General features: G+C 41.3%; 1 long non-coding RNA gene across 1 annotated transcript in view; it reads right to left on the bottom strand.

Annotated features, from left to right (window-relative positions):
* The window catches only part of LOC138917936 (uncharacterized), an 88,270-nt gene that overhangs the window by 63,517 nt on the left and 6,654 nt on the right, over positions 1–18,099 (bottom strand). The gene's annotated exons all lie outside the window — the stretch shown is intronic.

Genomic DNA, 18,099 nt, shown 5'->3' with positions numbered 1-18,099 from the left:
TTGTATACTCATTTTTTTCGTTTAATTGTATAACGTAATCTCCTTTTACTGACATTGAACATTCTAATAGTTTAAAATTAAACAAACTATCCAAAATAGTTTCCAATGGCTCACCATTTTCCATTATATGGATGTAAGATAAATGTTTAATTATAGCAGACTATTTAAAGAAGATCTTTCTGATTTTCCACATTTTAATATTTTTACAAAAAGTAACCACATCTCAAGCTTCTTCCAGTCATGTCACTGATGCTTTGAAGTCAAGCGCGAAAGATGTGCCCTCCAAGGGAAGAACAAATTAAGCCCAATTTTTGAATAATGCCAATAAATCAAAGACTCTTAGTACGTACACTTGACCCTGATCTTCAACAAAATTAGTTCTTGCAAACAACAGCTTGTACTGCCTAAATATTTACCTTCCACCATCACTAAGATATACACTGCCATCTATTTGTTGAAATATTCTTCCTGATTTAATAATGTCCTTCCACCTGGGGACACCTACACTGCCACACACTCACGGGGCAGTGCTCTCTGAGCCCTGAAAGCACCACTGAACACATAGGCTATCGTACTCCTCCCCAGCTGCCGGGGTAGAGTGGGACCCTTGTGAATAAGACTGCAAAAGGAGATGGGGTCACACAAAGACAGAAAAGGAGGAAACTTTGATTTGGAAAAAATTTCTGGGATCATCCATTTGAAAATCTGAAATAGAGCAAATTCTTCTGTTTCATTAAGGCAAAAACTTCAGCATTGTACAGCGGGGGAAATGCTGCAGAGCGAATGCATCCCAACCCTCCCCAGGACATCTTACACGGAGATGAATCACCAGCCTTCCATATGCTCTGCCTTTTTTCACCAAGCACACGACGGAAAGCAACCCAGAAAACCCCCACCAGCGTCACACCACCCCTCGACCAGCCCTATCCATTTTGAAAATGGTGGAAATGGGAATTCCAGTGGTAGCTTTCATGTTCCTGCCATGATATGTTTTTAAATGGTTTAAAATAAAACATGAAATTCTTTTAAGCAATTTCAATTCCAAGAAACTATAGAGAATGAAGATCCTGAAAAATGATTTTTCCTCAGATAGCTCTCTAGGATCCAATTTGAATTGAAAAGTGTTTATTTGCTGAGTTAAATTCACCCTATATGTCCCTATACATGGAGGGATTGTAGCCAAATAGCCTGAAACCTCTGTAGCAGATATAATCTGCCTTTTCTTTCTCTCTGAAGATAGCATTCCTGATTTTCTGCGTTCCAAGCCACAACATGTTTCCTTCAAACCTTTTGAGGCTGGTTCTGGTGCCCTTTCTCTGTCTCATCCAGAAGTGGGAAGAAAAGGCTCAGCTGTTTGTAAATAGAAGGCAGCAACTGAGAGAGACTTACAATCATTTGCACGTTGATAATATTTGAATTTGAAATTTCAAAGAGCTTTGCAAACTTACAAGCTTGATTTCCCTTATTTTTATTAGAAAGAAAACTGGCACACGACTGCTCAAGATAGCGAGTTAACTGCAAAGTTGATAGTGGAAGTAGTAAGTCCTGAGGCTTCTTCCTGAGCTCCCTGTAAGTCACCGAGCACAGAGACTGCATCATCGGGGCCGACCCGCTGGCAGACCAGCACGTGCATAAACCTTTGCAAGCACATGGAAATCATTGCTGGTTCTAGAAAAAGTCTTTTGTTGTCCACAAGATGATTGATCACATGTTCACAGCTGGAGATTAAACAGACCCAAAGACGTAGTGGTCACTGCCTTTTGCCATCATTCCAAAAGCGTGATAGACGGGGACACCAGAAACCTCTCCTTCCGCATATACCCAGCGGCTCCTCATACCCGCCCTCTACTGAATGCTCATTACTAATTATATTTTAAAATGTCAAATGTTATTTATTTTGACATTAGAAAAAATGTCCTCTGAGAGTGAAAACAGTATGTTTAAAGATGAACAAGCCTGATAGTAAGTTTACAGCTTTGAAAGTCAACAGATTTCTCCCTTTGCCCTGCTGGTGGGTTTTCAAGTCTTCTGCTGAAAGAAGAAGTAATGTTGGTCTTCAGAGGTGATGCTTCAATACACTAACCAAAACTTAAACCAGCGCTCACATAGCAACCTTGCTGGCTTCTAGGAGATCATACAAATAAACACAAACAGCCACATGCACATTGTGGAAAATCAATCAATATATACTGGATACTGTAATTTGGCAGATATTGGAAAACAGCCATCATAACTCCTTGGAGAAGCCCCCCACCCCTACCCCCTCTCCCCCAGGCTAAGCAGCCAAGTTCCTTCTTCTGTGGCTCATACGTCACCATCTTGACACTGCACATTCCTAGTGAGCTCTTCCAGCCACAGTACTAGTTGCCCTTCCTGCAGCCTCAGAGCTTCTCTCTTCTGTTAGAAAACCACGAGCGCATAGGTACAGTGAAGCCCCCTCCAGGGTGCAAACACTGGAAGGGAGTAACCCAGGCGCTAAAGCACGTCGCTTGGTTGTTGCAGCTGTAAGACATCCCACTTCCTCACAGCCATCTCACTTCGACCCCGACCTCACCCACTAACGAAAGATGGTTTTCATGGCTCAGTGCAATCAGCACCAGACTAGAACTCCAAGGATTCAAGGTCTAGTCCAGCCTCTGCAACTATGCATGTTTCATGCGCTCTGGGAAACTGTCTAATCTATGTGGACCATGGTTTCTTCATCTATAAAATTTCCTCATCAAGAAAGGATAGCAGTGATTCCCCTTTCTGAGGTTAAAGACCACTTTGAGAATCCAACAGATTCTTCAGTCCCTTTCCCTATAAAAAAAATGTGCATAAAGGGGGCTGATTCGATAGCTTAGTGGTTAGGTTTGTGCATTCCACTTCAGAGGCCTGGGGTTCACAGGTTTGGATCCCAGGCACAGACCTACACACTGCTCATCAATCCAGGCTGTGGTGGCATTCCACATAAAAAATGGAGGAAGATTGGCAACAGATGTTAGCTCAGGGCCAATCTTCCTCACCAAAAAAAATAATAATAAAATAATTGTACATACATATTCTGTGGATTAAGAAAGCAGGGGAGATAAGAGGCACGTGCGTTACAGATCATTAAAATTGTCCTGCATATTCTACCAAACAGGTTGGACTTTGTCCCAAAGGCAACAAAATCCCCATCAAGTTTTTTAAACAAGACAATGAAATTATCGTATTTTTGCTTTAAGAAATTAGAAGGTTGTCATCATTGTAGAGAATGACTTGTGAGCATAAGGAGGTGCTATGTAGGGTGCAGGTCAGGGAGGGAAGAGGAGGGTGAGGGAGTGAAAAGATAGAGGGAGAGGGACTGAGAGCAGGTATTACTTGTCCGGAGCACTGCTGCTCGAGCTCTGGCCCACGACCCAGCAGCAGCCGCGTCACCTAGGAGCTTGTCGGACACGCAGAGACTCAAGCCCCCCGACAGGCCTTTGAACGCAGGATCCACACTTTAACAAGATCTCCAGGCGATTTGCACTTGGAGGAAAAAAGCGCTGGGCTACACGTTAGTTAACGAGCCTTAGAGATGCTAGGGACAGAACCCAAATTACGGCAGTGCAACTGGAAAAGAGACGATAAATTCGAGAGTTCTAGACAAGGAAGGATTCACCGCATTTGATAACACTGGGTGTGAGAAACGCAATAGAGGAAAGACCAGGAAAATATCCAAGATTCTAGCTTAGAGTACGGAGTAGGTGGTCCTGCGGTTTGCTGAAAGAGAGAATACAGGGAGAGGAGCAATTCTGAAGATATTATCAAATTCCCTGTGTGACACGTTAACTTGAAGTACCCATGAAACTTCGCTGGGGTCGTGCCCAACAAGCATTTGGAATACAGGTTTAGAGCTCAGCAAACAGGTCCTTGGTGAAAGTAAAGATTTGGAAGTCCAGGCAGAGAGACAGTACTTGAAGCTGGGGAAAATGATGATGTTGCCTAAAAGAATATAAAAGTAAGTAGAGAAGATATGATGAAAGAAGAAAATGAAAAATAGAAGAGAAAGATGTGAGTACAAATCCTAAGATAACCATCAATTAAGGTGAAAATTAAAGGGGAAACAAAAGAAGTTGACTGGTCAAGAAGAGTAATATTAGTGGGGCAGAGACCGTCAACTGACCTCTGATACTCTTTGCCCCTTCTCTATCTCTGGCACCTCTTGGTTTTAGCTCAGCACATGGCTCCTCTGACACTGCTGTTAATGCTTCCAAGGTCAAGTGAGATGAGGACTAAGTCTCCTGATTTAGGAAACCAGTGGTTCCCTTAAGAGCAGGCGCCGTGAAGAGGCAGCGCGTGAGCTGAAGTGAATGGAAGGTGAAAGAGAGAAGGTGGTAAATTTAGAAAGATTCTCCAAGTTTTTGCAAGAAAGAAAATGAGAGAGGGTCCTACCTTGAGCAGGAGGCTGGTTCAAAGACAGATTTCATTTTGTTTCTTTTAGGTTAAGGATGGTATATATATAACGTGTTTACAGTCAGAGAGGAAGGAGTCAGAGAAAAGCAGAGGTGAAGAGTCAGAAGACACGGAACAGATGTAAGTGGCAGAGCAAGAACTTAGGGGAGGGCAGACGGGCGGGACGAAGAGAACAGGTGGAGGTCTCGCCTTGAACACGATGGCTATGTGGATTCCAGGCACTGGGCTCATTATGAACCACAAAGCAGGCTAATGGGGTGGAAAGGCAGTCCCCAGTACAGGCAAGGTACTCACTTGTTGGCCGATGGGCCAACGGCAAAACGCCATCGAGTGGCTGCTGAGTGCCCAGGCACCCTGAGTGTTGTTCCAGAGAATCTGCACCTTGCCTGTGCCTTATGCTTCCTGGGACATTAGTCTCAAGTCCTGAGCTGTCTTTCAAGAAGCTCTGTATATATCTGCAACAATCACATTTGCCTTCCAATTAGACTTTAGCTTTTCAGCTTTTAAACCAGTCCAGTGTTTCAAATCCATATTTAGACAAGATGTAGAGAAAGCATCATATTTTGTAAAAGGTGAAAAACCTGGAAACCAAGAGAACAATTAAACTGTCAGAGGAGGAAGTCCTTTTCGGGGCTGACACTGACTCACTGTTTGAACGAAGCTGTTCAGGAAACCTTCAATGATTCGTACAGAAAACAAAATCAAGAAATTACTTTGTCAGAATGTGCAAATTTAACCTCCAGGGATCTGGGGAGGGGGCGACAGAAGCAGCTCTGTAATTACAAGACGCACCGAGGTATTTCTTTCTTGGCAGTGACGAGATTGTGCAAATTGAAAAGTATGTAGTGACAGTTGGTGGCAGAAATCCTAGAGAAAACGAAGCCTGCCAGGTACCAATCCGTGCATAACAAGATCATCACAAATGCGTGGATGACTCACATTTCCCCTACAATTTAATGCTGGTTCTACGATATGTGATTTTTGAGATTTTACACTTATAGCTGGTGTCACACATGGTCTCAGGTGACACCAGCCACTTCTGTCCAATTCCCTTCTCTCAGGTCAAAGATCCAGAAGGGAAAGAATAATCAAAACATTTGGGAGGTTAAAACACCATTTGAGGTTTTTTGAGAATTATACAGAGAGCTAAACTCTTCTAGTTGTGAAATTAACAATGAGAAATAAAACAAACAAAAATAAAAACAAACAAAAAAAGTGGCACATGTTAAACTTCATAGTAGCAACAAACATTGACTAAGCCCCTATTCCAAGGATGGGAAATGAGTGTGTGCTGCCACATATTGCTGTTTCTTTTTTGTAGTGAATGGGTATTTATTAGGCACCATATGAGTCTCCAGCACCACCTTAACAAAGTACCACAAACTGGGTGACTTAACTGAAATGTATCGTCCCACGGTTCTGGAGACGGGAACCCTGAGATCAAGGTGTTGGCAGAGTTGGTACCCGCTGAGGTCCATGAGGGAGAATCTACTGCCTACCTGTCTCCTAGCTTCTGGTGGTTTGCTGGCAGTCATGGGCATTCCTTGGCTTGTAGGTCTCTTCCTTCATCTTCACACGGTGTTCTCCCGTGTGCATGACTATGTCCAAATTTCCCCTTTTTACAAGGACACTAGTCATATTAGATCAGGCCCACCCTAATGACTCCATCTCCACATGATTCCTTCTGTAAAGACCTCATCTCTCAATAGGGTCATATTCTATGGTCCTGGGGGTTAGGACTCCGACATACCCTTTTTGAGGAGAAGGACACAATGCAACCCCTAACAGGCACTTATTTTGACCTTGGCACTATACTAGGTACCAGCTGGATAAGGATGAATAAAAATGAGACCATCCTTCTCCTCATAGAGCTTAGAATCAGGGCAAAGGGACAGATATTTAACAGGCACTTAAAGAATTACCCAAATAATTACCCAACTGCAATTGTGAGAAAGACTAGACAGGGTTATGGGAAAATGTATAATGGAGGAATGAAAATAATCTAGGGGATCAGGACCCCTTCCCCCAGGAAATAACACCGAGGGTGAGTGTCTCCGGCAGAGGGAACGGCCTGTGTGGAGGCTGGTGGGTGGAGGGGGTGGATCTCGGCAAATGGAAGGACCGGAAAAGTGCTGGAGCATATGTCTCAATGCGACAGTCATGAAAGTGAAAAAAGGACTCACCACTCTCGCCGACCGCTCTCTTATCTCCCCACAGCCTACTGTTCCCTGGGTTACTCCCTCCCACTCCCTTCCTCCCTCCTTTTATAACATTTAGAAGTGTTTAGATTTGTATTTTATTTTTCAGGAATACATTCAGGAAATGTCCAATGGCCTTTCTCTAGAAAGAGTGAGTTCCCCGTGCCCGGGTTCTAGAGTCTGCTTTATAGGAAGCAAGCCGGGACCACGCCAGCCCCGAAGCAACTGGGTGCCTCTTTCTGAGTATAGTCATTAGAAGCCCAGATTCTGGGTTCAGACTGCCTGGGTTGGACCACCCCCCCTCCCCCCCCCCCCCCCCCCCCCCCGCAACAGTAGTCTTATCCTTCCTCAGCTGAGAGACAGGAATGCTAAGAGGCCAGTCCTCCATAAACACGCACTAAACACTGGATATGACAACACTTAATGCAGGTTCTGACAGCTTCACATGTCTCTTCCACTCCATTTTAAATGTCTTAAGGGCCTTTTTACCCAATGCCCTAGAAAAGCACCTCAACTATAATAAACACACAATACATGCTTGTTGAATGAATGAATGAATAGCGTATTCAAGCTGTGCCTGAAATACCATAGAATCCATTTCTACCTCAAGTGAGAGATGGCTTAAGTGAAAAAACTAAGGCCCTTTCTAACCTTAAGAGTGTGTTCTGTAAAGATCTATGTTATTTACATTCTATCACTTATAGCTTGAAAAATAATCTGACCCACAAACGGATAGGCCACAGTTATTAAATAAACTTTTTGCCTCTTTTATTTAAAGTGTTTTAAGATAATAATTACAGGTTTATAGTTTTGGTTTTGGCTTTTTTTTTTAAATAGCATGAACATAAAAGCCAAAGGACATTCTGAAAACCGCCTGTGAGAAAGCCCCTGGATCAGTCAGATGGACTCTAGGTTCATTCAACCAGATTTGTGAAGTACTGTCATCGTCGACAAAACATGACAGGTGTTATGGCCCCCGTGATGCATCGTCACGCGTTGAGTATCAACCTTGCTGCATCTCATTTAATCCTCATCTAATCACGGGGGGTAAATTTTGTCATCATACTACAGGGGAAGAGAATGTGCAGAAACCACTTCAAAAGTAAGTCCTGCTTCAGAGCCCTTCCTTCAAATTGCCATTCTGGTTTTATCCCGGAAGTATGCTTTTTAATCTCTATTTCAAATTTGGCTCACAAAGGTATACAACAGGTTTATCTTATACCGTGCAATAAAACTCCACCTTTGATTTTCCTCCAGGCTGGGGTAGATATTGAGGAGAGGGAAAGTGTAAACCAGGCTTGGTACTTGGTGGCCTCCGTGGCTCAGGGATGCTGGCACCAGGAGCAGGGGAAAGAAAGTTAGAACTCAGCCAGTGGGAAGTCAAGGAGAGCTATTCTTGATGGGGAGTGGGAGTCTGGACAAGGACAACAGGCCCTCAGATAGGGTCTTCCCCGGCTGCTCCTCATGTAGCCCACGATGGCCCTGGTATACCAAAGTCCTCTTCCCAGACACCACTGAATGCTACTCTTACATTTCCAAGATGCTCCCCATCCGAGAATCAGCAAAGGTAATTCACTAAGCCTGGTGAGAGACGGTTGACAGCCGTGATTTACTCAGGGGAATAATTGAAAGCAATGACCAACCTATATGCCCAAATATAGGCAACCAGGGGTGCATAGCTGAGGCCTACAACAGTGCTTTTCAGTGTCTTCCAGCTGACCCTGAGTATGCCTATTGTAAAAATCACAGAATCTTCTCTGAACACACCAGAAAATAGACAATAGATTGTAAATATCATGCTCAGATAAGCTAATGTGCCAGAACTCCACCCTGCCGTTCAGGGAGGATCTTGGTTGTCATGACCAATTGATAAATGTGCCTTAACCCAAAAAGTCAGTAACAATTCTGATGTAATAATCCATGTTTTTCCAATGGCAGCAGATGACGTAATTGGAAGTTATAACAAACACAACCCAATTGCAGATACAGCTATTTAATATTTCAGGCAACAGCTTCAAAAAAGAGAGGAAGAATGAAGAAACATTGGGAGACAAGTCATTGTGCCGTATCTGTGCTGACCCTGAAAAGAGACTTGCCAGTAAGATGCAGACACTCATAAATAGATCAAATAGTGCCTAGGCACCAGTGTAATTACTCAGAAGAAATTTATCATAGAGCCTTTGAATTCGAGAATTTTTTTCTAAATTTGCCAACCCAGATTTTAAGGAATCCACTTAAAACGATCCTGACAAAATTACCCAGAATTTTTTCATTAATGCATATCATCCTCTATACAAAAATGAAAGTTCTAGGGCCCGGCCCGGTGGCACAGCGGTTAAGTGAGCATGTTCTGCTTTGGTGGCCGGGGGTTCGCCGGTTTGAATCCCGGGTGCAGACATGGCACCACTTGGCGAGCCATGCTGTGGTAGGCGTCCCACATATAAAAAAATAGAGGAAGATAGGCACAGATGTTAGCTCAGGGCCAGTCTTCCTCAGCAAAAGGAGGAGGATTAGCAGATGTTAGCTGGGGGCTAGTCTTCTTCTTCAAAAAAAAAAAAATTAAAATTAATTTAAAAAAATGAAAGTTCTAGGCTGTCTGGGAGTTGGGACTCTCCTCTAGGCTAATACAATTGCTTTAAATTGGTTTTCCTGCTCCTAGCCTCAACTCCCACACCCTCAATTTATTCTCTACATAGCACCCAGAGTGATCAAGTTGAAACCTAAATCAGCTCATGGTTGCTCTTTGGCTCCCATCTCCTTCCAAGTAAAAGCTAAAATCTTTAAAATGGCCTATAAAGTCTGGCATAGTCTAACCACATACCACCTCCCAGTTCTCAATGCCCATCACTCTGCCCTTGCTCCCTGCCTTTTAGCTAGCCTATATTGCAAATCTTTGAATGCCAAGTAAGAACTCATCCCAACACCTTTCCATTTGCTATTCCATCTTCCTAGAATGCACCTCCCTTAGATATCTACATGACCCTTTCTTAAATTTATTTAGAGGTCAACTCAAACCATTACCAAAAAGTCCTTCTCTGATCTCCCTATATAAAAGCAACAACATTCACTGCCACATCATCACCCCCCAACCATGCTTCCTTTTTCTTCATAGTTGATAAATGACATACTGCGTTAGGCTTCCTCAAAGATGATGTAGGTGGATTTTTCCCTATTCTCCTTGCTAAGCACAACTAAATATCTTGAATATTTATATGTAAGACAGAAAAGAAAACTCTAAAATGTTGATAGAATATGACAGGCAGTCTGGGGACCTCACAACCGAAGGAACAATGTGGTATGAGCTCTCTGGAGTCCTTTTTATCTCTTATATCCCAGACTTGGAGCTGAAGAAGCCAGCAACCTAGGAATAGCAAAGAGCACAGGCAACAAAGCCTCCCCAAAAAGCCTGCTCTCTCTAGCCTAAGGACCAGAAAAAGGGCAGCCTAGAAAAATAGAAAACACTTACACAATACCTGCCCTATTCTAGACAAACAACAGAAAAACTGTGCCCCCCCCCCTACCCCCGCCAACAAAGGTAGAGGAAGGAAACTAGACTCCTACCCTGGACTGGCTGTAATGAAACATCCTGGGGTGGCTCAGAGAAGGGTGAGTAGGGACTCCCCACAGTGTCAATGGAGACCACACGGGGAGCCTGGAATTCTCTCCAACGTGGCCCTAATAAGGCATTCCTCCCCTTCCCAAGAGAGGCAGCATCAAAGGAGGCCTACGAGGGAGGCACCCGGTGGTAACAAAGCCACCTCCCACACCGCTGTGGAGGCCGTGTGAGGAGTGATAATGAGGCACTCCCACCCTCCCACCCAAGACATTATGTAATAACAAAATGATGAATTCACCAAAAGACATAGAAATCATAAATGTGTGCATCAAACAACAAGCTGTAGAACGTGTGAAGCAAGAACTGATAGAATTGAAAGGATAAATAGACAATCACAATGACAGCTGGAGATTTCAACACCCCACCCTTGACAAGTGATAGAACTAGACAGAAAATCATCAAGGATATAGCAGAACTAAAACAAAAGGCTCTAATAGGCATTTATGCAACAGTCTGGCAAAAACAACAGAACACACAGACTTTTCAAGAATTCTCAGAAGATAATATCAACATAGACCATATCCTGGACCATAAAACAGCCCTCAACAAATCACAAAGTATTGAAATTATACATAGCGGGTTATCTGACCACAATGGAATCAAAACAGAAATCAATAACATAAAGATAACAGAAAAACATCTAAACGCCTAGAAACTAAGCAACAGACTTCTAAATAACCCATGGGTCAAAGAGGAAGTCTCAAGAAAAAGTCTAAGAAATTGAATTGAATAAAAATGAAAATGTAGCCCACCAAAATTTGTGGGACATAACCAAAGCAATGTGGAAAGAGAAATTTATTATGAAAGAGGAAAAGTCTCAAATCAATAATCTATGCTCTCCTCTCAAGAACCTAGAAAGGGAAGAGAAAAATAAATTCAAAACAAGAAAATGGAAGGAAATACTCAAGAAAAGAGCAGAAATCAATGACATTAAATACAGAAAATAGAGAAAATCAATGAAATGAAGAAATTGTTTCTTTGAAAAGATCAATAAAATTGACAAACCTCCAGCAAGTCAGAAGATGCAAATGACCAACTTCAGGCAGGAAACATAGAATATCACTACAGACCCAGGAGACACCAAAAGCATAATAAAAGAATGCTATGAACAACTCAGCACGCACAGGTTTAACAACTTAGATGAAATGGACCAATTACTCAAAAAAAACAAGCTACTACAATTCTCCCAATATCAAATACATTATTTGAATAGCACTATAACTATTAGGGAAATTAAATGTGTGATTTTAAAAGTATCAGAGTAGGAATCTCTGAGCCCAGATAGTTTCACCAGAGAATTCTACCAAATGTTTAAAGAATAACTAACACTAATTCTATACAACCTCTTCCAGAAAACAGAAGAGGAAGGAATACTTCTCAATTCATTTTATGAAGCTATTCTCATTATCCTGATATCAAAACCAGACAAAGACAGCAGAAAAAGAGGAACTATTAACCAACGTTCCTCCTCAATATAGATGTAAAACTCCTTAACAAAATATTAGCAAATAGAATTCATCAATATATAAAGAGAATTATTTACCATAACCAAGTAAGGTTTTTACCCAGGTATGCAAGGCTAGTTCAACATTTGAAAATCAATCAATGTAATCTGCCATGTTTGCAATCTAAAGAAGAAAAATCCAAAGATCATATCACTTAATGTAGAAAAATCATTTGACAAAACTCAACACCCATTTACAGTAAAAATCTCTCAGAAAAGTAGGAATAGTAGGGAAATTTCTCAACTTGACAAATAACATCTACAGAAAACCTAGAATTTATATTATACTTAATCATAAAAGATTGAATGTTTTTTTCCCCTAAGATTGGGAACAAGGCAAAGATGTCCACTCTCACCACTCTTATTGAGCATAGTGCTAGGAGATCTAGCCAATTAAATGAGGCAAGAAAAAGAAATAAAAGGCATATATGTCAGAGATGAAGAAACTAAACTATCTCTATTTGCAGTAGATATGATTATCTACTTAAAAAAATTCCAAGGAATCTCCAAAAAAACAATGCCTACTTAGTTCAGCAAGATCACAGGACACAAGGCAAATATTCAAAATTCAATTGTGTTTCTATATACTCTCAATGAACATGTGGACACTGAAATTAAAAATACAACATTATTTATAATTTCTCAAAAAATAAGAGCCACTTAGGTATAAATATAACAAAACATATAGAGGACTTACAGACTAAAAACTAAAAAACACCGATGAAAGAAATCAAAGAAGATAGAAATAAATGGAGAGACTTATCATGTTCGTGGATTAGAAGACAACACAGCAAAGATGTCGATTCTCCCCAAATCGATATATAGGTTTAATGTGTTGGTTAGCAAAGTCCCAGCAAGATTTTTTGCAGATACAGATAAGATTATTCTAAAATTTATGTGAAAAAGCAAAAGAAGCATGGTAGCTGAAACAATTTTGCTAAAGAAATATACAGTGGGAGGAATCAGTCTACACAATTTCAAGACATTGTACAGCTACAGTAATCAATACTGTGTGGTAGTGGTTGGTGACAGACATATAACTCAATGGAAGACAACAGAGAAGCCAGAGATAGACACACACAAATGTACCCAACTGATTTTTGACAAACATGCAAAAGCAATTCAATGTAGGAAAGGTAGCCTTTTTGACAAGCAGTACTAGAGTAACTGGACATTCATGGACAAAAAAAAAAAAAAGCCAAGTTATCTCCAAAAATCTCCTGGCACTAATAACAGTTCATCAGGACTACAGGATACAAGATAAACATGCAAAAATCAATGCATTCCTACGATTTTTCAACCTGAAGTTCGTAACATATATAAGTAACTCAAAATGGATCACAGGCTTAAATGTAAAACTGGAAAATTTATAGAAAAAAGACAAGAGAAAATCTTTGGGATCTTGGGCTGAGTAAAGATTTCTTAGACTTGACATCAAAAGCACAATCTATAAAAGGAAAAGTTGATAAAATGGATGTCATCAAAATTAAAAGCTTTTGCTCTGTGAAAGACTCTATTAAGAGGATAGAGAGACAAGGTACAGACTGAGAGAAAACATTTGCAATCCACATGTCCAACAAAGGGCTCATCTCTAGCGTACATAAACAGCTCTCAACTCAACAGTAGAAAACAAACAATCCAATTACAAAATATACACAAGACGTGAACTGACATTTCACTGGCGAGGATATACAGATGGCAAACAGCACATGAAAAGATGTTTAGCACAATCATCCATTAGGGGAATACAAAATAAAACCACAGTAAAGTATCACCACATATCCAACAGAAGATTTAAAAAAGTAGAGACAACAGCAAGTGCTGGCAAGGATGTGGAGAAGCTTAATCAACCATGCGTTGCTCATGGCAACGTCAAATGGTACAACCACGCTGGAAAACAGTTGGGCACTTTCTTAAAAAAATAAACATTTCTTAAAAAAATAAACTACCATACGCCCAGCCATTGTACTCCAGGACATTTACCCCAGAGAAACAAAAACTCATGTTCATTCGAAACATGTACACCAACGTTCTTAGCAGCTTTATTCATAACAGCAAAAATCTGGACGTAGCCTAGATGTCCTTCAACAGGTAAACATTTAAACATAGTGTGGCACATCCGCACCGTGGAATACTACTCAGCAGTGAAAGGAATGCACTATGAATGCATGCCACAACCTGAAGGAATCTCCAAAGGACCATGCTGAGTGCAAAAAGCCAATCCCAAATGTGACATATTGTATGATTCCATTTATATGATGTTCTTGAAATGACTAAATTAGAGAAATGGAGAACAAATTAGTGGCTTGCAGAGATTAGGGAGTGGGCGAGGGTGGGAGAAAAGTGTGGCTCTAGCGGGCCGTATAAGGGATGCTTGTGGAGATGGAGACATTCTGTATCTTTGCTGAGTCAGTGTCAATATCCTGATTGTAATATTGTATTATAGTTTTGTAAAATGCTATCAATCAGGAAAATTGGGTCAAGGGGACATGGGATCTTTCCGTATTATTTCTTACAACTGCATGTGAATCTATAATGATCTGAAAATAAAAAGCTAATAGAAAATAGTATAATTTTTAAAAGTACAAAGACTTACAGACTGCATATTTATCTGTTTATTTTCTGTCTTCCCACCGCTACTGCCAGAAATGCAAGTGACAAGAGCCAAGATGCTGTCCACTGGGGTCACCTCTGTTTCCTAAACCAAAGCAGTGCCTGTTGGACGGCAGACGCTCGAATCTCTGTTGAACAGGTCAAGCAGAGACGTCAACTGCAGAGCAATTTTGACAGAACAGGGCATGCCAGACTGAAACAGGGAGGAACTCAGTGGGGCAGGGTCCTGCCCAGGCCTGCGACGTGGCTTACACCCATGCTGCAACAGTTCGCAGGGGCCATGCCTGGCTCTGATCCTAACATCTTCAAGAAACGAGGAGACAACGCAGACCTACCTAGCACTTGCCACCACAATCCTTCCTTAGGAAGCATGTCATCGGGTTTTCCTTTTGAAAATATCAATAACGTTGTACCCTTCTGCAAAAATAATGATGGCTGACATTTATTGAGCATTTATAATGTGTCAGACACAATTCTAAGTACTTATTATCTATTTTCTCCTGGAAGCCATATATTTGGTAGTATCATTATTCTCATTTTAGGAAACTAAGGTGGAGAGGCATTAAGGAATCCATGGAAGGTTACAAGCCACTAAGTGTTTGAAGAGGCATCCAGACTCCACAGTCGGACCCTGAACCCTCCCTTCCTCTCCCCTTTTCTCTCCTGTTTCTCCAATTCTCTTGACAGGAGCTATCAGTTAATAGACAATTGTTAATTCAGAGCAGATAGAAATATAAGTTTCCATTTTGTAAACCAACAGAAGAAACTGGAAAAAAATGTCTAGGCCATGAAAGCAAATAGAGTTCTGAATCTTTCCCCATTCTGTTTTTGTAAATGAAATCTTTTTAAAATTGCAACACACATGGAAGTATTCTTGTCCCAGAGAATTTTACATTTTATGATATTTGGTACAACTAGCTAATCAGTCCTGAGGGCCAATAAATGTCATTGAGTCATTTTATTGTCATAGGAATTTTTCAAAAATTCTTTGTGATTTATTTGTCAATAAAAATTCTTTGTCTTTGCCACCTGGGTCTAAAGACAGTGGGTCCTAAAGAAAGTCCTGCGTTTTCTGAGGCGGGAGAGAAAAGGGCAAGGCCTGGGAGAAGAGAAACTGGAGAAGAAAAGAAAGGACTTAATTACTCCATAAATAGGAGAGTGAATAGAAGCCAGGGAAAGATCTAGAAGGAAGAGGCGGGAGATAGGAAAATGCAGAGGCTGCCTGAGGGAAAGGCAGAAGAGGGCATGGAGAAAGTGATTTGGGAACAAATGCTGTTTAGAAAGAGCCTCAGGAGAAGGCTTAGAAAGATTCCAGGAGGATTTTCAAGGTTTTGCCATTTGGTGTGCAACAAAAACCATTTTCTGTCTCCCCACAAAATCTTTAGTAAAATCCCTGCCTTCAAGGAGTTGCCTAGAGGAGCCGGAAGCTCGCAGCCATCTGGGAACACGGTAAAGGGTTCACATCGAAAGGCACAGGCAGCATGTCTATCAATCACTTAATTAAAGTTTAAAAAACGGGTATACGTCTTAAGAAAAGCAGTTCTATTTATTTGTGGTAACAGGAAATTTAAAATTAAGCTGCATTATGTCATTTATTACAGCTCATTCTGTAACCTCAGGCCCTCCATGACCAGTTCAACTGACCCCATCTTATCAACAGAGTAACTAAGAGTGAGTTTTGAGGAACTGAGACCCCCTGTCTGGTTCAGGCCAGCTGAGACCACCGCCCCATCAACTGGGCCTGTGCAAATGCTTGGGAAGTGACCTTTTTGATGTCAAAGAGCTAAAAACTCCAGCCTCAGATGACGATAATGCCGCCATTTTGTGAACATGCGTCCTGTGAAGAGACATGAAGCTTGACTACACTTGCCCAGATCACCACTTACCTCACCTCTCCTCACCTCCAATCATCTATCTCCACACCTGAGACCTCCCTGCCCTTCGTCCCATAAATTGTGTCCCAAGCCCCGGATCGGGGAGACAGATCTGAGAGCATACGCCCCTGACCCCTTGCAGATCGATCTCGCAAAATAAAGCTGATTTCTTTTCCCAAAAGCTGATGCCATAATAATTGGCTTTTTTTATGTACATCAGGCAAGAGAACCCCAATTTTGTGCAGTAACAATCTAATTTAACTTTCTTCCAAAGGTCTAAATAAAAGACCACCTCACTACTAGACTAAAATCTACTTTGGTCTAGAGGGATTAATAGGAATCAAACCATAGAGACCATTGAGCTGTTTGGTGGAGAGACTGTGGTTCCCTCTGGGCCTGTCCCTCAGAGTTCTCTCAATTCTGCAGCAGCCTTGCCCCCCGCCCAGGAAGGAGACGAGCCTGGAGGCTTCCCAATCAGAGCAAAATACCAGCGAGGGCAATAGACCTCAGCAGAAGCAATTGCAGGCAACAGGCTCCACGCAGAGCTTGAAGTACTTTCAATACAGTAACTCATCCGAATTCCTCAGTAAATCTTCCTATGCCTCCCCAGCTTAAGAAACAGACCTGAGACCTCAGCCTTGGTAAAGTGACATTGGAAATCAAGCCTAGGTCAGACTTTTCCTTATATCCCACTTTACTTCCTGGATGACTCAGAAAGAGGAACAGGGTCACCCTGCAAGTCACAGTTTCTGTGTGTCCTGATTTCTACTGGGGAGAAGGAGCCAATCGCCTGAGACGTGCTCTCTTCTTGGAATGCATGCAAACAGTGCTGGGTCACTTGCCACAAAGTCATTCCTAAATGGATTAAAACTGAATAACTGAACCTATCTTTCTGCTAATGGGAGTAAAACCCTCATCAGCCAGTATTAACTGACACCCACAGTCACTTAGGCAACTGCTTAAGCAATTCGCCTCCCCTCAAATGCCAAATTTACACATTTGAATGGTAGGCCCCTTGCTCCTGAATATTCATTTCTTTTCAATTATTTCTCTACGGGGAAAAAAGTGGGTTTTTGGATAATATTATCCACTATTTATATTAATTATTAATGATAATTATATTATTATTTTATATTTTATATAAATTTATTATAATATATAATAATTAAATAATTATTAATTAATATTAGTAGGGGGTAATATTATAATATTAACAGTGGATAATATTATCCTGTTAATATTAATAGTGGATAATAGGGAGAAAAAAACCAAAACTCTACAGAATTAATTTAATTTTCCAGTAACACATTTGAAGAGTTTGGGTACGAGCCACCTTTTTCATGATGATCAATCCCATCACTTCAAAATGCTCTCATAAGGAGCTACTTTTCCTCACTTGATCTTTTTTCTATTAATCACAGGAAACTATTCATCTTCACTAAAAGCAGATCCCTAAGTTGTTTTTCCAAAGCTGGAGTTGCCATGGGTCATAACTCAGCATCGATATGCAGATTTCACTTGCTAAGATTTTCCGAATAAATTCCTGCCTTTGAGGCCCTACTCCTTCTTTGAACGTGCTCCAGGCTGTTCTCATTCCCTTCCCTCCAGTATCAGTAAGGGACGACATCCACTCCCAGCGTGGGGTCACCAAAACCCGAGAGCAGAGGTGGGTTGGCGTCTCCTCCATCATTGTTGTTATCCCCTCCTTCCAGACCACTCAAAGTCACAGGAGGACACATGAGTCCAGGGATATGGAAGGTCTCTGGAAACTGTAAATTACCCTACGGATGTAAAATATCATTATTATAATTATAAAAATAACCTTAGTCCTCCATACCTCATTCTATACTCCGTGTTCTCCTGAAATCCTCATTC

The sequence above is a fragment of the Equus caballus genome, chromosome 15 (assembly GCF_041296265.1).
Source record: "Equus caballus isolate H_3958 breed thoroughbred chromosome 15, TB-T2T, whole genome shotgun sequence".
NCBI lineage: Eukaryota > Metazoa > Chordata > Mammalia > Perissodactyla > Equidae > Equus > Equus caballus.
Note: the sequence above shows the minus strand (reverse complement) of the source record. Positions and strands in the feature narration are given on the sequence as shown.